This window comes from Macrobrachium nipponense, chromosome 25, assembly GCF_015104395.2.
Source record: "Macrobrachium nipponense isolate FS-2020 chromosome 25, ASM1510439v2, whole genome shotgun sequence".
In the NCBI taxonomy this organism is placed as follows: domain Eukaryota; kingdom Metazoa; phylum Arthropoda; class Malacostraca; order Decapoda; family Palaemonidae; genus Macrobrachium; species Macrobrachium nipponense.
Genome location: NC_087214.1, coordinates 68,608,371 through 68,619,397, shown reverse-complemented (window position 1 = coordinate 68,619,397; position 11,027 = coordinate 68,608,371). Strand labels below are relative to the sequence as shown.

The following is an 11,027-nucleotide window of genomic DNA, read 5'->3' as shown; positions in this document are numbered from 1 at the left end:
TGACAAAATAACAGTTGGATTAAGTTCAAATACTTTTGTGTATAATCTGGAGCCTTTGTACTGTTGGTACAGTCTTATAAGTAACAAAAACAAGTCATTCATTCATATGGCCAGTTTTATGCCACTTTGTTTGTTAGTTTCTGTTAATGTAATAGGCACCCTTCAGTTTCATGTACCAATCAAGTCCACTTTTCTTTTTAAGCCTTTAAACTTTTGATCTAATTAGAACTTCTGGTTCATTCTCAGTCCTATTTTCATGTTGACACTCATTGTCTTTTACTACCAGTCTTCGGAGCCTCATAAGGCTATCATGCATCAAAACTTACTATTACCAAACTCGAGCTATTCAGCATCCTTTACATTTCTTGCATTTCCTCTTCGAGTAAATATTTCACTAGTTTTAGTGAAGTAAGAAGAGATTTTCTGTCGTTTACACCTTGCTTCTGGATATGATCCTGTGAAGCGAAAATAATAGGTAATGGGTACAAACCAGATATGCTTACGTGAGAATTATTATTTTGCTTCATGCTATTGGATCGACTATTGTGGAAAAATGCTCAAATCCTTTGAATGGGTCAAACATGACTTATGGCAACACTTACACCTAAGCTCGGTGAAATGAGGGAGAACATTCTCCCATGAGATTAAAGAGATAGGGTACCCTGCAAAATCTCCCAGTCTGAGTATACATATCTATATTTGCCCATAAATGCACTCTGAGATTGTTGCTGGTTTTAGTAATTATTTTTTACGATATTATGTGAGCTGCAATTGTAATTTCGCTGAAATTACCATATCTTTACAAATGTCTCAGAAAAGAGGTCCTGCACAGGGTTTGAAATGTTCACTTTGAACTTCCTTTGGAGTATATCATGTGCATTTCCATCTGTGTGTGTTTGTGTGCATTTTTTTATACTGGCAGACCATAAAGTTTGCCCGGTCTCTGGGTGTTGTTAATGTATATTAGCCTGGCCTGCGATGGTTAGGATCATCTATTTATAGACAGATATAAAACCAGGACATACATGGTAGGCAAAAATAACCCATTATTATTATTATTACCATCTAAGTAATTTGTTTTTCTTTTGATAAATAGTTTACTGGACTAACCTATCAGATGTTATTGCAGCCAAAATAACTCCCAGGAAGCATCCAACAGAATATATGGTCTGGAAGGCGTAAGGAGGGAGAAGCCAGGCTCTTTTCGCATACTAGGTTTCCACTGAAATAGAAGTGTTGCAACTATAGCATGAATATACAACCTAGTACAAAAATTTATCATAAACTTCTGTGAACTAAAATTTTAATTTTAGCTTGATTTGTGTTAACTGACGAATTTATAAAATATACTGCTTAAATGTAAAATAAAAGTTTATATTGCATGTATATGTATATTATTATATATATATATATATTATATATATATATACTATATATATATATATATATATATATATATATATTATAATATATAAGTGTGTGTGTGTAAAACTTTATTTGCAACTAATAAGCACTTATCCTAGGAAGTAACGATAACTTCTGGCTGATGATCCATGCTGTATTAGTAGTTGGGAGTGGCCTTAGAATGGCTCCTCTTTTGAGGCAAACACTAAATAGTTTGCGTAAAAAATGTATTGTTCTTTCCATTTACAAGAGAAGATTGGAGTCTTGAGATTTGCCATGCCTTGCTCTTGTCACATTTTGCAATTCTGGTCTTTTCTAGCTACAGCAACCATAGGATGCTATTGATACGATTGCCACAAGTTCTTGACAATTCTAGCATATTGATCCACACACACTCCACTCAACAAAGAGTAGACTTTATGTAATCTTGGTCAACTCAGTCTAGGAATATTTCGAGAAACAAATTATGTAAAATTTCTAGGAACATTAATATGCCTTCGAACATAGATGAATATGCAGCTCTACGAAGTTAACAACTGAAGTTCTAGAACATCACAATAATTGAAAGATTTCACTATTCTCAAAACTGAAACAAAGAAACTGTTCAAAGAAAACATAGCTATCTCATAATTTATACTCTGGTAGAGCACTCTAACTTTCTCAGGCCCACCTTGGTGAAAAATTTGTCATTGCAATGTTTTATCATGATGACCTCTGGATCTCCCACTGGACTGTTTTCAAACTTGGTTATGGCATTTAGTTTATGGTAATCCACACACAACCTGTTTGATCCCTCCTTACCACCAATACTGGCAAACAGTATGGAACTGTTGATTTTTTGATGACTCACTTCTAGCATTTGAACTTCCTGGATCACTTCCCTGGTAGCATGTGCTGAAAGATTCATTTTTGCTCTGACTAGCTGGTCTGTCATTATTTTAATACAGTGTTCTCCCAACGGAATCTTTCCATGACTGCTGGTTAATAAGTCTAGATATTCTTCAGTAACTGTAATACGTACCTGCTGCATTTGGTGTTTGCTTAGGCCATTGCTAATGTTGACACCTTGGTACATCTGTACTTCCTTCCATGGTCAAAAGTAGAGGAAAAGACCCCATATAGACTCCACTTTTCTAGCCCCGCCCCCCCCCCCCCCCCCCATCCCCCAAGGGGGCGTGGCTACCCCCTCCCCCTCCGATAGGCTCATACATACGTAGCTAGGGGCGGGGCAACCCCCAAAACCCCCAAAAGGGGCGTGGCCACCCCGACCCCATATAGACTCCACTTGTCTGGGGGGCGTGGCCACCCTGACCCCATATAGACTCCACTATTCTGGGGGGCGTGGCCACCCCTGACCCCAAATTGACTCCATTTGTATTATAAGCTCATGTACGTACATGAACTCATAATTGACTCCATTTGTATGATAAGTTCATGTACGTACATGAGCTCATAATTGACTCCATTTGTCTTACAAGCTCATGTACGTACATGAGCTCATATTAGGGGGGCGTGGCCTCCCCTAACCCCAAATTGACTCCACTTTTCTACCCCTGTGACGTCACGTAACTCTAAGGGAATAAAACCATTCTTTCAACCCTTCACTCGAAATTGACTCCACCTTTCCTACCCCCTGTGACGTCACATAACTCTACGGGAATAAAAACCAACATTTCAAGCCCTCACCCCAAATTGACTCCACTTTTCTACCCCTGTGACGTCACGTAACTCTCTGGGAATAAAACCATTCTTTCAACCCCTGACCCCAAATTGACTCCACCTTTCCTACCCCTGTGACGTCATGTAACTCTCTGGGAATAAAAACCAACATTTCAAGCCCTCACCCCAAATTGACTCGACTATTCTACCCCTGTGACGTCACGTAACTCTCTGGGAATAAAACCATTCTTTCAACCCCTGACCCCAAATTGACTCCACCTTTCCTACCCCCTGTGACGTCACGTAACTCTACGGGAATAAAAACCAACTTTTCAACCCCTCACCCCAAATTGACCCCACTATTCTACCCCTGTGATGTCACGTAACTCTCTGGGAATAAAACCATTCTTTCAACCCCTGACCCCAAATTGACTCCACCTTTCCTACCCCCTGTGACGTCACGTAACTCTCCGGGAATAAAAACCAACATTTCAACCCCCCACCCCAAATTGACTCCACTTTTCTATCCCTGTGACGTCACGTAACTCTACGGGAATAAAACTTGACCCCACCCCGACCCCAAATAGACTCAGTTCACTGTTTTTTGCGACTCATGTCCCCTTTAATTGTATTCAAAGTAACCGGGACGTTTACCTCATCCTCCTCCTATAAAATCTCTAAATTTATATATGCACATTGCAAATATAGTCTCTCTCTCTCTCTCTCTCTCTCTCTCTCTCCCTCCCTCCCTCCCTCTCCTTCTCTCTCAGCTGTTACATTTTGTTTTTTATATATATATATATATATATATATATATATGATATATATATGTATTATATACACAGCTGCTTAGATATTCAGAGTATCATGATAAAAGGATATTTGGCGACTGACGTCATCCTCATGTGATACATATATTTATCAATTTGATATCTCCCCCAATAACCATATCAGAGTCAATGTTATCTGATGATGAATCACGCACACACACACACACATCCGAATACGAGGACAAAGGTACACATTTCAATTTTGTTTATTTATTATACCGAGTTTGAAAGAGGTTGAAAAATCAAATTACAGACGGAAAGTGTTTATTTTATATTTATAACCAATGCTAAAATACAGGGGAAATGAATTAATATTCCATACAAATACATACATTAGAAAAAACTGTACAAACACGAACGTGATAATATACGCATTCGCTCTTTCAAAAACAATACTTCAACGAAACATATGGCTACTATATATTTTCTAACCTGTTCCTTCACATCACAGCCCTAGTATATGCCACAAACATCTTCTCCAGCACTTTCCCGACCGTGTATCAAAGACGACGTTTCATCTAACACCTCAAAGCTTTTAAATTTAGCTAACAAGTTTTTCACTAACTTGCACGAGGAGGTTGATGAAGCCATGGCGAGAGTTCACGTCTTGATGTGAAAACCCTTCAAGAGATAATGAGCTACGAAAGACCCTCAACCCGAGACCTCTCTATCACAATCACTGATTACAAACCAGTTGTGACGAAGCATCAAGTCTTATCATTCCCTCACGCCAAAGGTCATCCACACATGACTCATTTTATCAAAATCAGTATCACGTGACTAAACAGCTCCGGTATCATTGTTCCTAAAATGTTAATAAGCCACCCACACACTCGCCATCTTGTTTTTCGCATGTCCCGCCCTCACCTTCCCACCCCCTCCTCCTCCTCCTCTTCCTCCTCCTCCTCCCTTTTTCCCCATATTTCGCCACGTTTCGATTTGTTTTTTAATGGCTATATTCCTTAACATCCAATCTTTAACCACCGCCATTTCAATGAAGTAGCGATAATTCGAAATATTATCAACGTGGGTTTTTTTATTCCCTTGAAATTCTCGAGCTATATCTAAAATATTATAACCTGCGAGCGGATGAGTTAAATCTCCTTCTTCATTCCATTCAACCGTGTTAGAATCTTGTATGTGCTTAACAAAAGACGTAACGTATGACTTTTGAGGTTCTTTAAAATAAATCGGGATTGCTCTTTTTGCGAGTCATGTCCCCTTTAATTGTTTTCAACGTAATGGGGGCGTTTACCACCTCTCCTCCAGTCACTGCACCTATACTTTCTATAGGAGGAGGAGGAGGAGGAGGAGGAGGAGGAGGGGGTCCTGTGAGCGATATAGCCGGCATAGGTGGTTTTTGGATATTAAGGGAGACGTGTCTGCTACTACTAACAGCTGCCGTATCCAACTTGCCAGTACCCTACAGGCTATTAGTATCACCATCACAAACCTCTTTTCTATTCATTAACCTCTCGTAGGTAATGGCAGGGATACGTAAAACTCCTTCATTTTCAATTAAAAAGACTTCCTACCAAACTCGCAGCAATAGGCAATAAAACCAATAGAATAGTCCCCCCTTTACGACTTTTCAGTATATTTTCCTTCTTAGATATGGACGTTGTTTTCAAGGACACAAGATGAATTTCTCGTCTACAATTTCTTAAGTGTTTAATAAACTTCTTATCTTGAGTTAGATTACCACAAAGAAAATTTCTAAAAATTTCCGAGAGAGTAGACACCAAACCACCGTTTAAGATGGGAATGACTTTACTTCTTTCACTGGGTGATAAACCAGAGATGAATAAAATAAAGTTTTTATTTTTACGTATTAAAGGTTGCTTACGGTTCATATCCGTACAATTTGAGATTCATCAACCCAGGAATTGAATTGACTCGGATAACCTTTCCAATGAACGTAATATTGAGTTTTATTATCTTTCCTCCTCCTTCCCTGAATAGTGATATCATACGTTTCTGGTAGATTTGTGCGAATTAATTCTTCACGATAAAATACGCCCTTTATTTCTTCACCCGCTAAATCTTCCAAGAAGTATACGACCGGATTTTGCCTTGTATCCACTTTTTGGATTTTAATAATTTCAAGAGTATTTTGAATTGTATATCCCCTCCTAAAAATTGCGTTGCGACGCTCATCGGCAATACGTACAACGTCTCCAACATTCAAGAGCGAAATGGCGGGAGGATTAACGAGAACAGCCTTTTTATACATACTCGAGAATTGACGTTCAATGTCATCTCTATCCGTTAATGCGTGAACCTCTTGCGGGGTGCGACCCAAACCTCTATGGGGGGTATGATTATAACTCTGAACAATGTCGTGCAAGACATTAATGTATTTTAAGGTATTCTTATGTGTGAGATATCTATATATCCGACCCTTAATAGTCCTTATGACTCTTTCAGCCATAGAGGATTTGATTTCTCTCGAATAAACGCTATATAATTTTATATTTTTACTATCTAGATATTCTCTGACGTGTTTGTTATAATATTCCCTACCCTCATCGCTATTCAAACGTGAAATTCCCGAAAATTCGGTAGATTCGATAACCTTCTCCAAGTCGCGACGCATAGTAACACCATCCTTCTTTTTCAAGGGAACAATTTGTAGATATCTGGAAAACACGTCAATAAAGACTAGCAAATATTTAAACCCATTATTATACCGAGCTAATTTGGACATATCAGCTAAATCGGTGCTCGCTATTACTCTCGGTTTGGGTGACATGATTTTTCTTCTAGGGAATTTTTTTCGAGTGGCTTTATGCAGTGTGTAAGACTTTTGCCCACGTAAGAATTCTTTAACATTTTCACGAGTAATTTGGCTATTCAGATTTTTCCGTTTTTCGTACTCTGAATAAAGAAGTCCACCCTGCTGAAACTACCCACACCCCGTGCATCTCCGCAAAGTTTTTAGCAGTTTACCGTTCTTTATCCATATTGGTAAGCTATTTTATATTTCCGTTTTCACCCAGAGAAATATTAGTTCGGAGCAGCTTTAACAGTTCAGGTGTTGACGGAGCGAAGTCTACTAACAAATAACCGTAGCGGTTACGTGATAGGGCCTTTTTATATATGTCCGAAAAGGCTGAAGCTTTTTGACGGCCGAATAACTTGACTAAAATCACGATTTTTCATTAGAATATAATGTGAGCAATTCAAGCTTATACTTCTACTAAACTTGCCCGAATGAAACATATTCTGCGTTATGAATATAACTGAAATAGATGAATGACGTCCCGCTGTGAAGGCGTTAGTCACAAATTTATTATCACTAGCCTCGAGGAAGCAATCATCAAGTATGAATAATAGACCTTTATTAACCTCCGTCTCCCCCACCCCTTTCCAGAGTAATCAAAGGGATTTAAAAATTTCTTTGGATACTTTAAATTTGGAACTATTGAGGGATGCGTTTCGACGTGTTCAGATACCCGCAATATAAAATGTATTGGAAACGCGTTTCATAGAGATCAATGATTTTTTGACATAGGACGGACTTGCCACTGTTACTAAACCCTGCGATGATAATACGAGCGGGATTAGCGAACGGGTCTAACAACTGCCCAGGGAAGGGACCTGTCGCGGCCATGATGTTCTTAGCGCATTAAGACTATATTTGTGTACTTTACGCGCTCCTTTTTATATACAAGCCTTAATAATAATTAGTGAATGGAAGTTGACGGCAATAATATTTGTTTAATTTCCATAATCAAATACATACAGGTTTTTTCCTACAAGATAAAAATAGAACGTACAGTTAACAAAAAATTGCAAACATAATAAAAAATAAAAAACAATATAATAATTTCAAAAAATATAAAAAACTAACTGTGTATATGATTATATAATAAAAATACATTATATACAAGATAATATATTAAAATATATGAATATAAGATAAAATATATAGTAAAATATACAAACTATGACGCCCGGTCAAGGTGTGATACGACCCCGTTTAACTGGAGGAGAGGGTGAAAGCATTTCCTGTCGAGAAGTCAAAGACGTTGAAGAGAGAGAGGAATTAACATTGTATATTTTACTATTCTCTCTTCGACGTTTTGAACATCCTTTCACCCGTGGGAAATGATGTGATGGATGTAGGGTCGAAGGAATAGGAGGAGTAGGAATTCTCGAGGTGCTAGGAGCGGGAATATTTAAAATTGGAGAGATTGCCGCTACTACCGGCAACCACCACTACCCTCTCTAGCTCCTCCTCCTCCTCCTCCACCTCCCCATCCCTTCCCCCTCCTCCTCCTCCGCTATACGCTCCTCCACCCCAATGTCTGGATGTCCATACGCCAACGATTTATAAGGTGTCATATATATCTTCTTTCCTCTAAAGGACAGAGAGATACCTTTCGCTGGCTTGTATGACACATCGTGCCTCCTACTCTTTGCAAATTGTGCACACGAGTATATAAGTAATCTCATTCTTTTCGATTACAGCTCGATACTGGTCATGTGGAATGGTCTTTTGCCGGCACCTTTGTACACCTTTCAAGGTGTTACTACGACTAGTTTCCGTCAGATACGAATAAACTTTAGGTTTAACGCCGATGAATTCCCTCATGAGTTCAGCCTCCGTTTCAACCTTCACTAACCCGAGTTCCCCCTTACGTGACTTATCATACAATTCGTGAGTTTTGGGGAAATTACTCAAATCCATGTAGGGTCTGAGCACACCCTTCAGTTCCCGATTGAGGTTATCAGTCACCAGGGAAAAGATCAAGCTGTCAGTGTCGGTATAAAGGAGCTGAACTCAGTGTCCATACTGCTTTCGAAGAACGTCGTAATAGAAACCGATACATCATATCCTTCACATTTCTAGTATACTGAAACCGATATAAATCGGGGATTCAGCCATAACAGATTCTTTGCAATGGTTTACAATGTACCTGTCGTTACATAGACTTGTACGTGTGTTTTGACACATTCCTGAGGAGAGAGGCTTCACCAGTGGTGACGACAGTTTGGGTAGAATAATTCAATGAATTTTTAATAGTGACACCGAAAAGACCATTCATTATGATTTTGATGGTGTTCCTCTTGTCCGGATCGGTCTCTTTAGCATGCCTTTCGGCATTCTCCAGAATATATTCCCTCAAATAAAAATCCTGTTTGAATTTGTACACTTTCCTTATTACATCAACTTCGAGACCGAGCCTTATCAACGTTTGAAATAAGGAAAGACAGATCAAGTGATTACGCATGGGTAAATGCGTACCCGTCAACTTAACATTTTTCTTGGGTAGCTTCACCTTGAACTTATTCATTAGGTTTTTACTATAGGGCGATAGATCCTGGTGAGTCACATTCATGTGATGAATGGCGAGAGGGAGATCATCCGTCTGTAGAGCAACATCCCGTCTAACTGGTTTGGTATCGAGCAGTATGAAATAACTGTATTCACCCTGTGAATCAATGGCGGTAATATCGCTAGCGACAAAACTTTCTAATTCGACAGGGGAAAGTTCAGTTATTTCACCCAAGGGCATTTTGTATTTACTCATAACTGTGGGATACAAACTGGTGAAATCAACGTATAATATATACGATTGAGGATCACCCACCCTAAAACTAGGATTTAACTCTGGATTATTAGCTACGCATTGCCTTCGAACTAGACTACAAAAACCGCCGCGGATGTTTGTACAAATTAATTGATAGAGTTCACCATTCGAAATGAGGGGGAGACGAATTTTAGAGGAATATAGGAAAGCCTCGAGTGAGAGAGAGGTAGAAGTCAGGTAACGGGCGGGGTCTAGTCCGAATTGAGCCATGGCAGCCTTCCTCCAAGCTAAATAAACGTCGGCTAATAATCCCACATCCATTAACAAATACAAAATGGTGTAATCTAGAAGATTGGTGCATAGCCCCCGCTGGAAAGGGTTTCTCCTGTAAGTTCCGAATCGAAACACTCTCGAGAAGGGATGCCGGGCTTTCGCAGGATATTGAAACCCGTCACATAATCATAAGGGTAGTACTGTTTACCCGTACCCAAAACTAAATCGAGACTGTTCCGAGAATACTGGGTTAACAACTGACATGCGATTTCGAGGGAACCTTTCTGTTTGATATGACTCGAGGCGAGAATAGAAAGGGTCCCCCTAATCACGTTGTTGCTATCCACGAATCTCAGATTGCCCGATCTGGCCGAGTAAAATTTACTACCCTCGCGTTTCAGAATTTCAAAATCATGCTGAGCCCCCGCCTCTTTCAAGACCAGGGCGATGTCATATGACAAATTGTGTACAAACACTGTTAAAGTTGGCTCCTTAAATTGCATATTCAAATTACACTGTTGACACAGTGCACACACAAAGTTGTCCCGTGCCACAAAATGAGCGTGATGTCGCATTTTCGTGACTCCAGCATTGAATTCGATTACATCCTTCGCAATGAGTGCTCGCTTCAAACTAGGGTGGATTCAGGAGTCATATTGTAAAGGATACGCACGCATTCGTTCACGCAATAACGCCCAGTCCCGGTTCATGTTCTGCAAACAATCATCAACGCATTTCTCTCCGTGACTTAGTCTATGGGTACAATATTCCCCCGTTCTACCGTCAACGATCACGTAGCAGTAAGCGAAAGCTTTCTGCCGAGATACTATTCTCGGATCGTCTTCTCCGGTCTCTTCGGTTGAATATTATACGCCTCAAAATCCAGGAAAGCCATGTGCGAGATTGGCAGCAGAGCTTTAACTTTAGTAAACTGTTTAAATTGGCCGGGTTCTGGGTATTCGACAGCGGTTCGAGCAGTACAGGCCTGTGTGTGTGCCTCACGGATGGTGGGACTATTAAACAAAGTCAAACAATTGTAACACATACCACCCGCGTGCTCAATCCCCCGCCCCTGCTTGAATCCGTGTCGGAACTTCTTCACGAATGCCAACATATCCTTAATCAACGAGACGTGGTCGTCAGTGATTAATAACAACGTGACCAAATGAGGGCTGTGGGGGTTACCACCTTTTCTCGCCAGATGTACCGTCCAATGTTTTTTCCGCTGTTTCCCCATGACTAATTCACATAATATTTATACAGATATGTTGAGGTTATTCCCCTTTTCTAATGTTTTTGAAAGAGTCATGGGTCAACGGCATAT

The 11,027-nt window shown here is 39.8% G+C and overlaps 1 protein-coding gene across 10 annotated transcripts in view; it reads left to right on the top strand.

Annotated features, from left to right (window-relative positions):
* LOC135199505 (THO complex subunit 2-like) overlaps positions 1–11,027 on the top strand; it is a 608,436-nt gene that overhangs the window by 217,071 nt on the left and 380,338 nt on the right. The window lies entirely within an intron of this gene.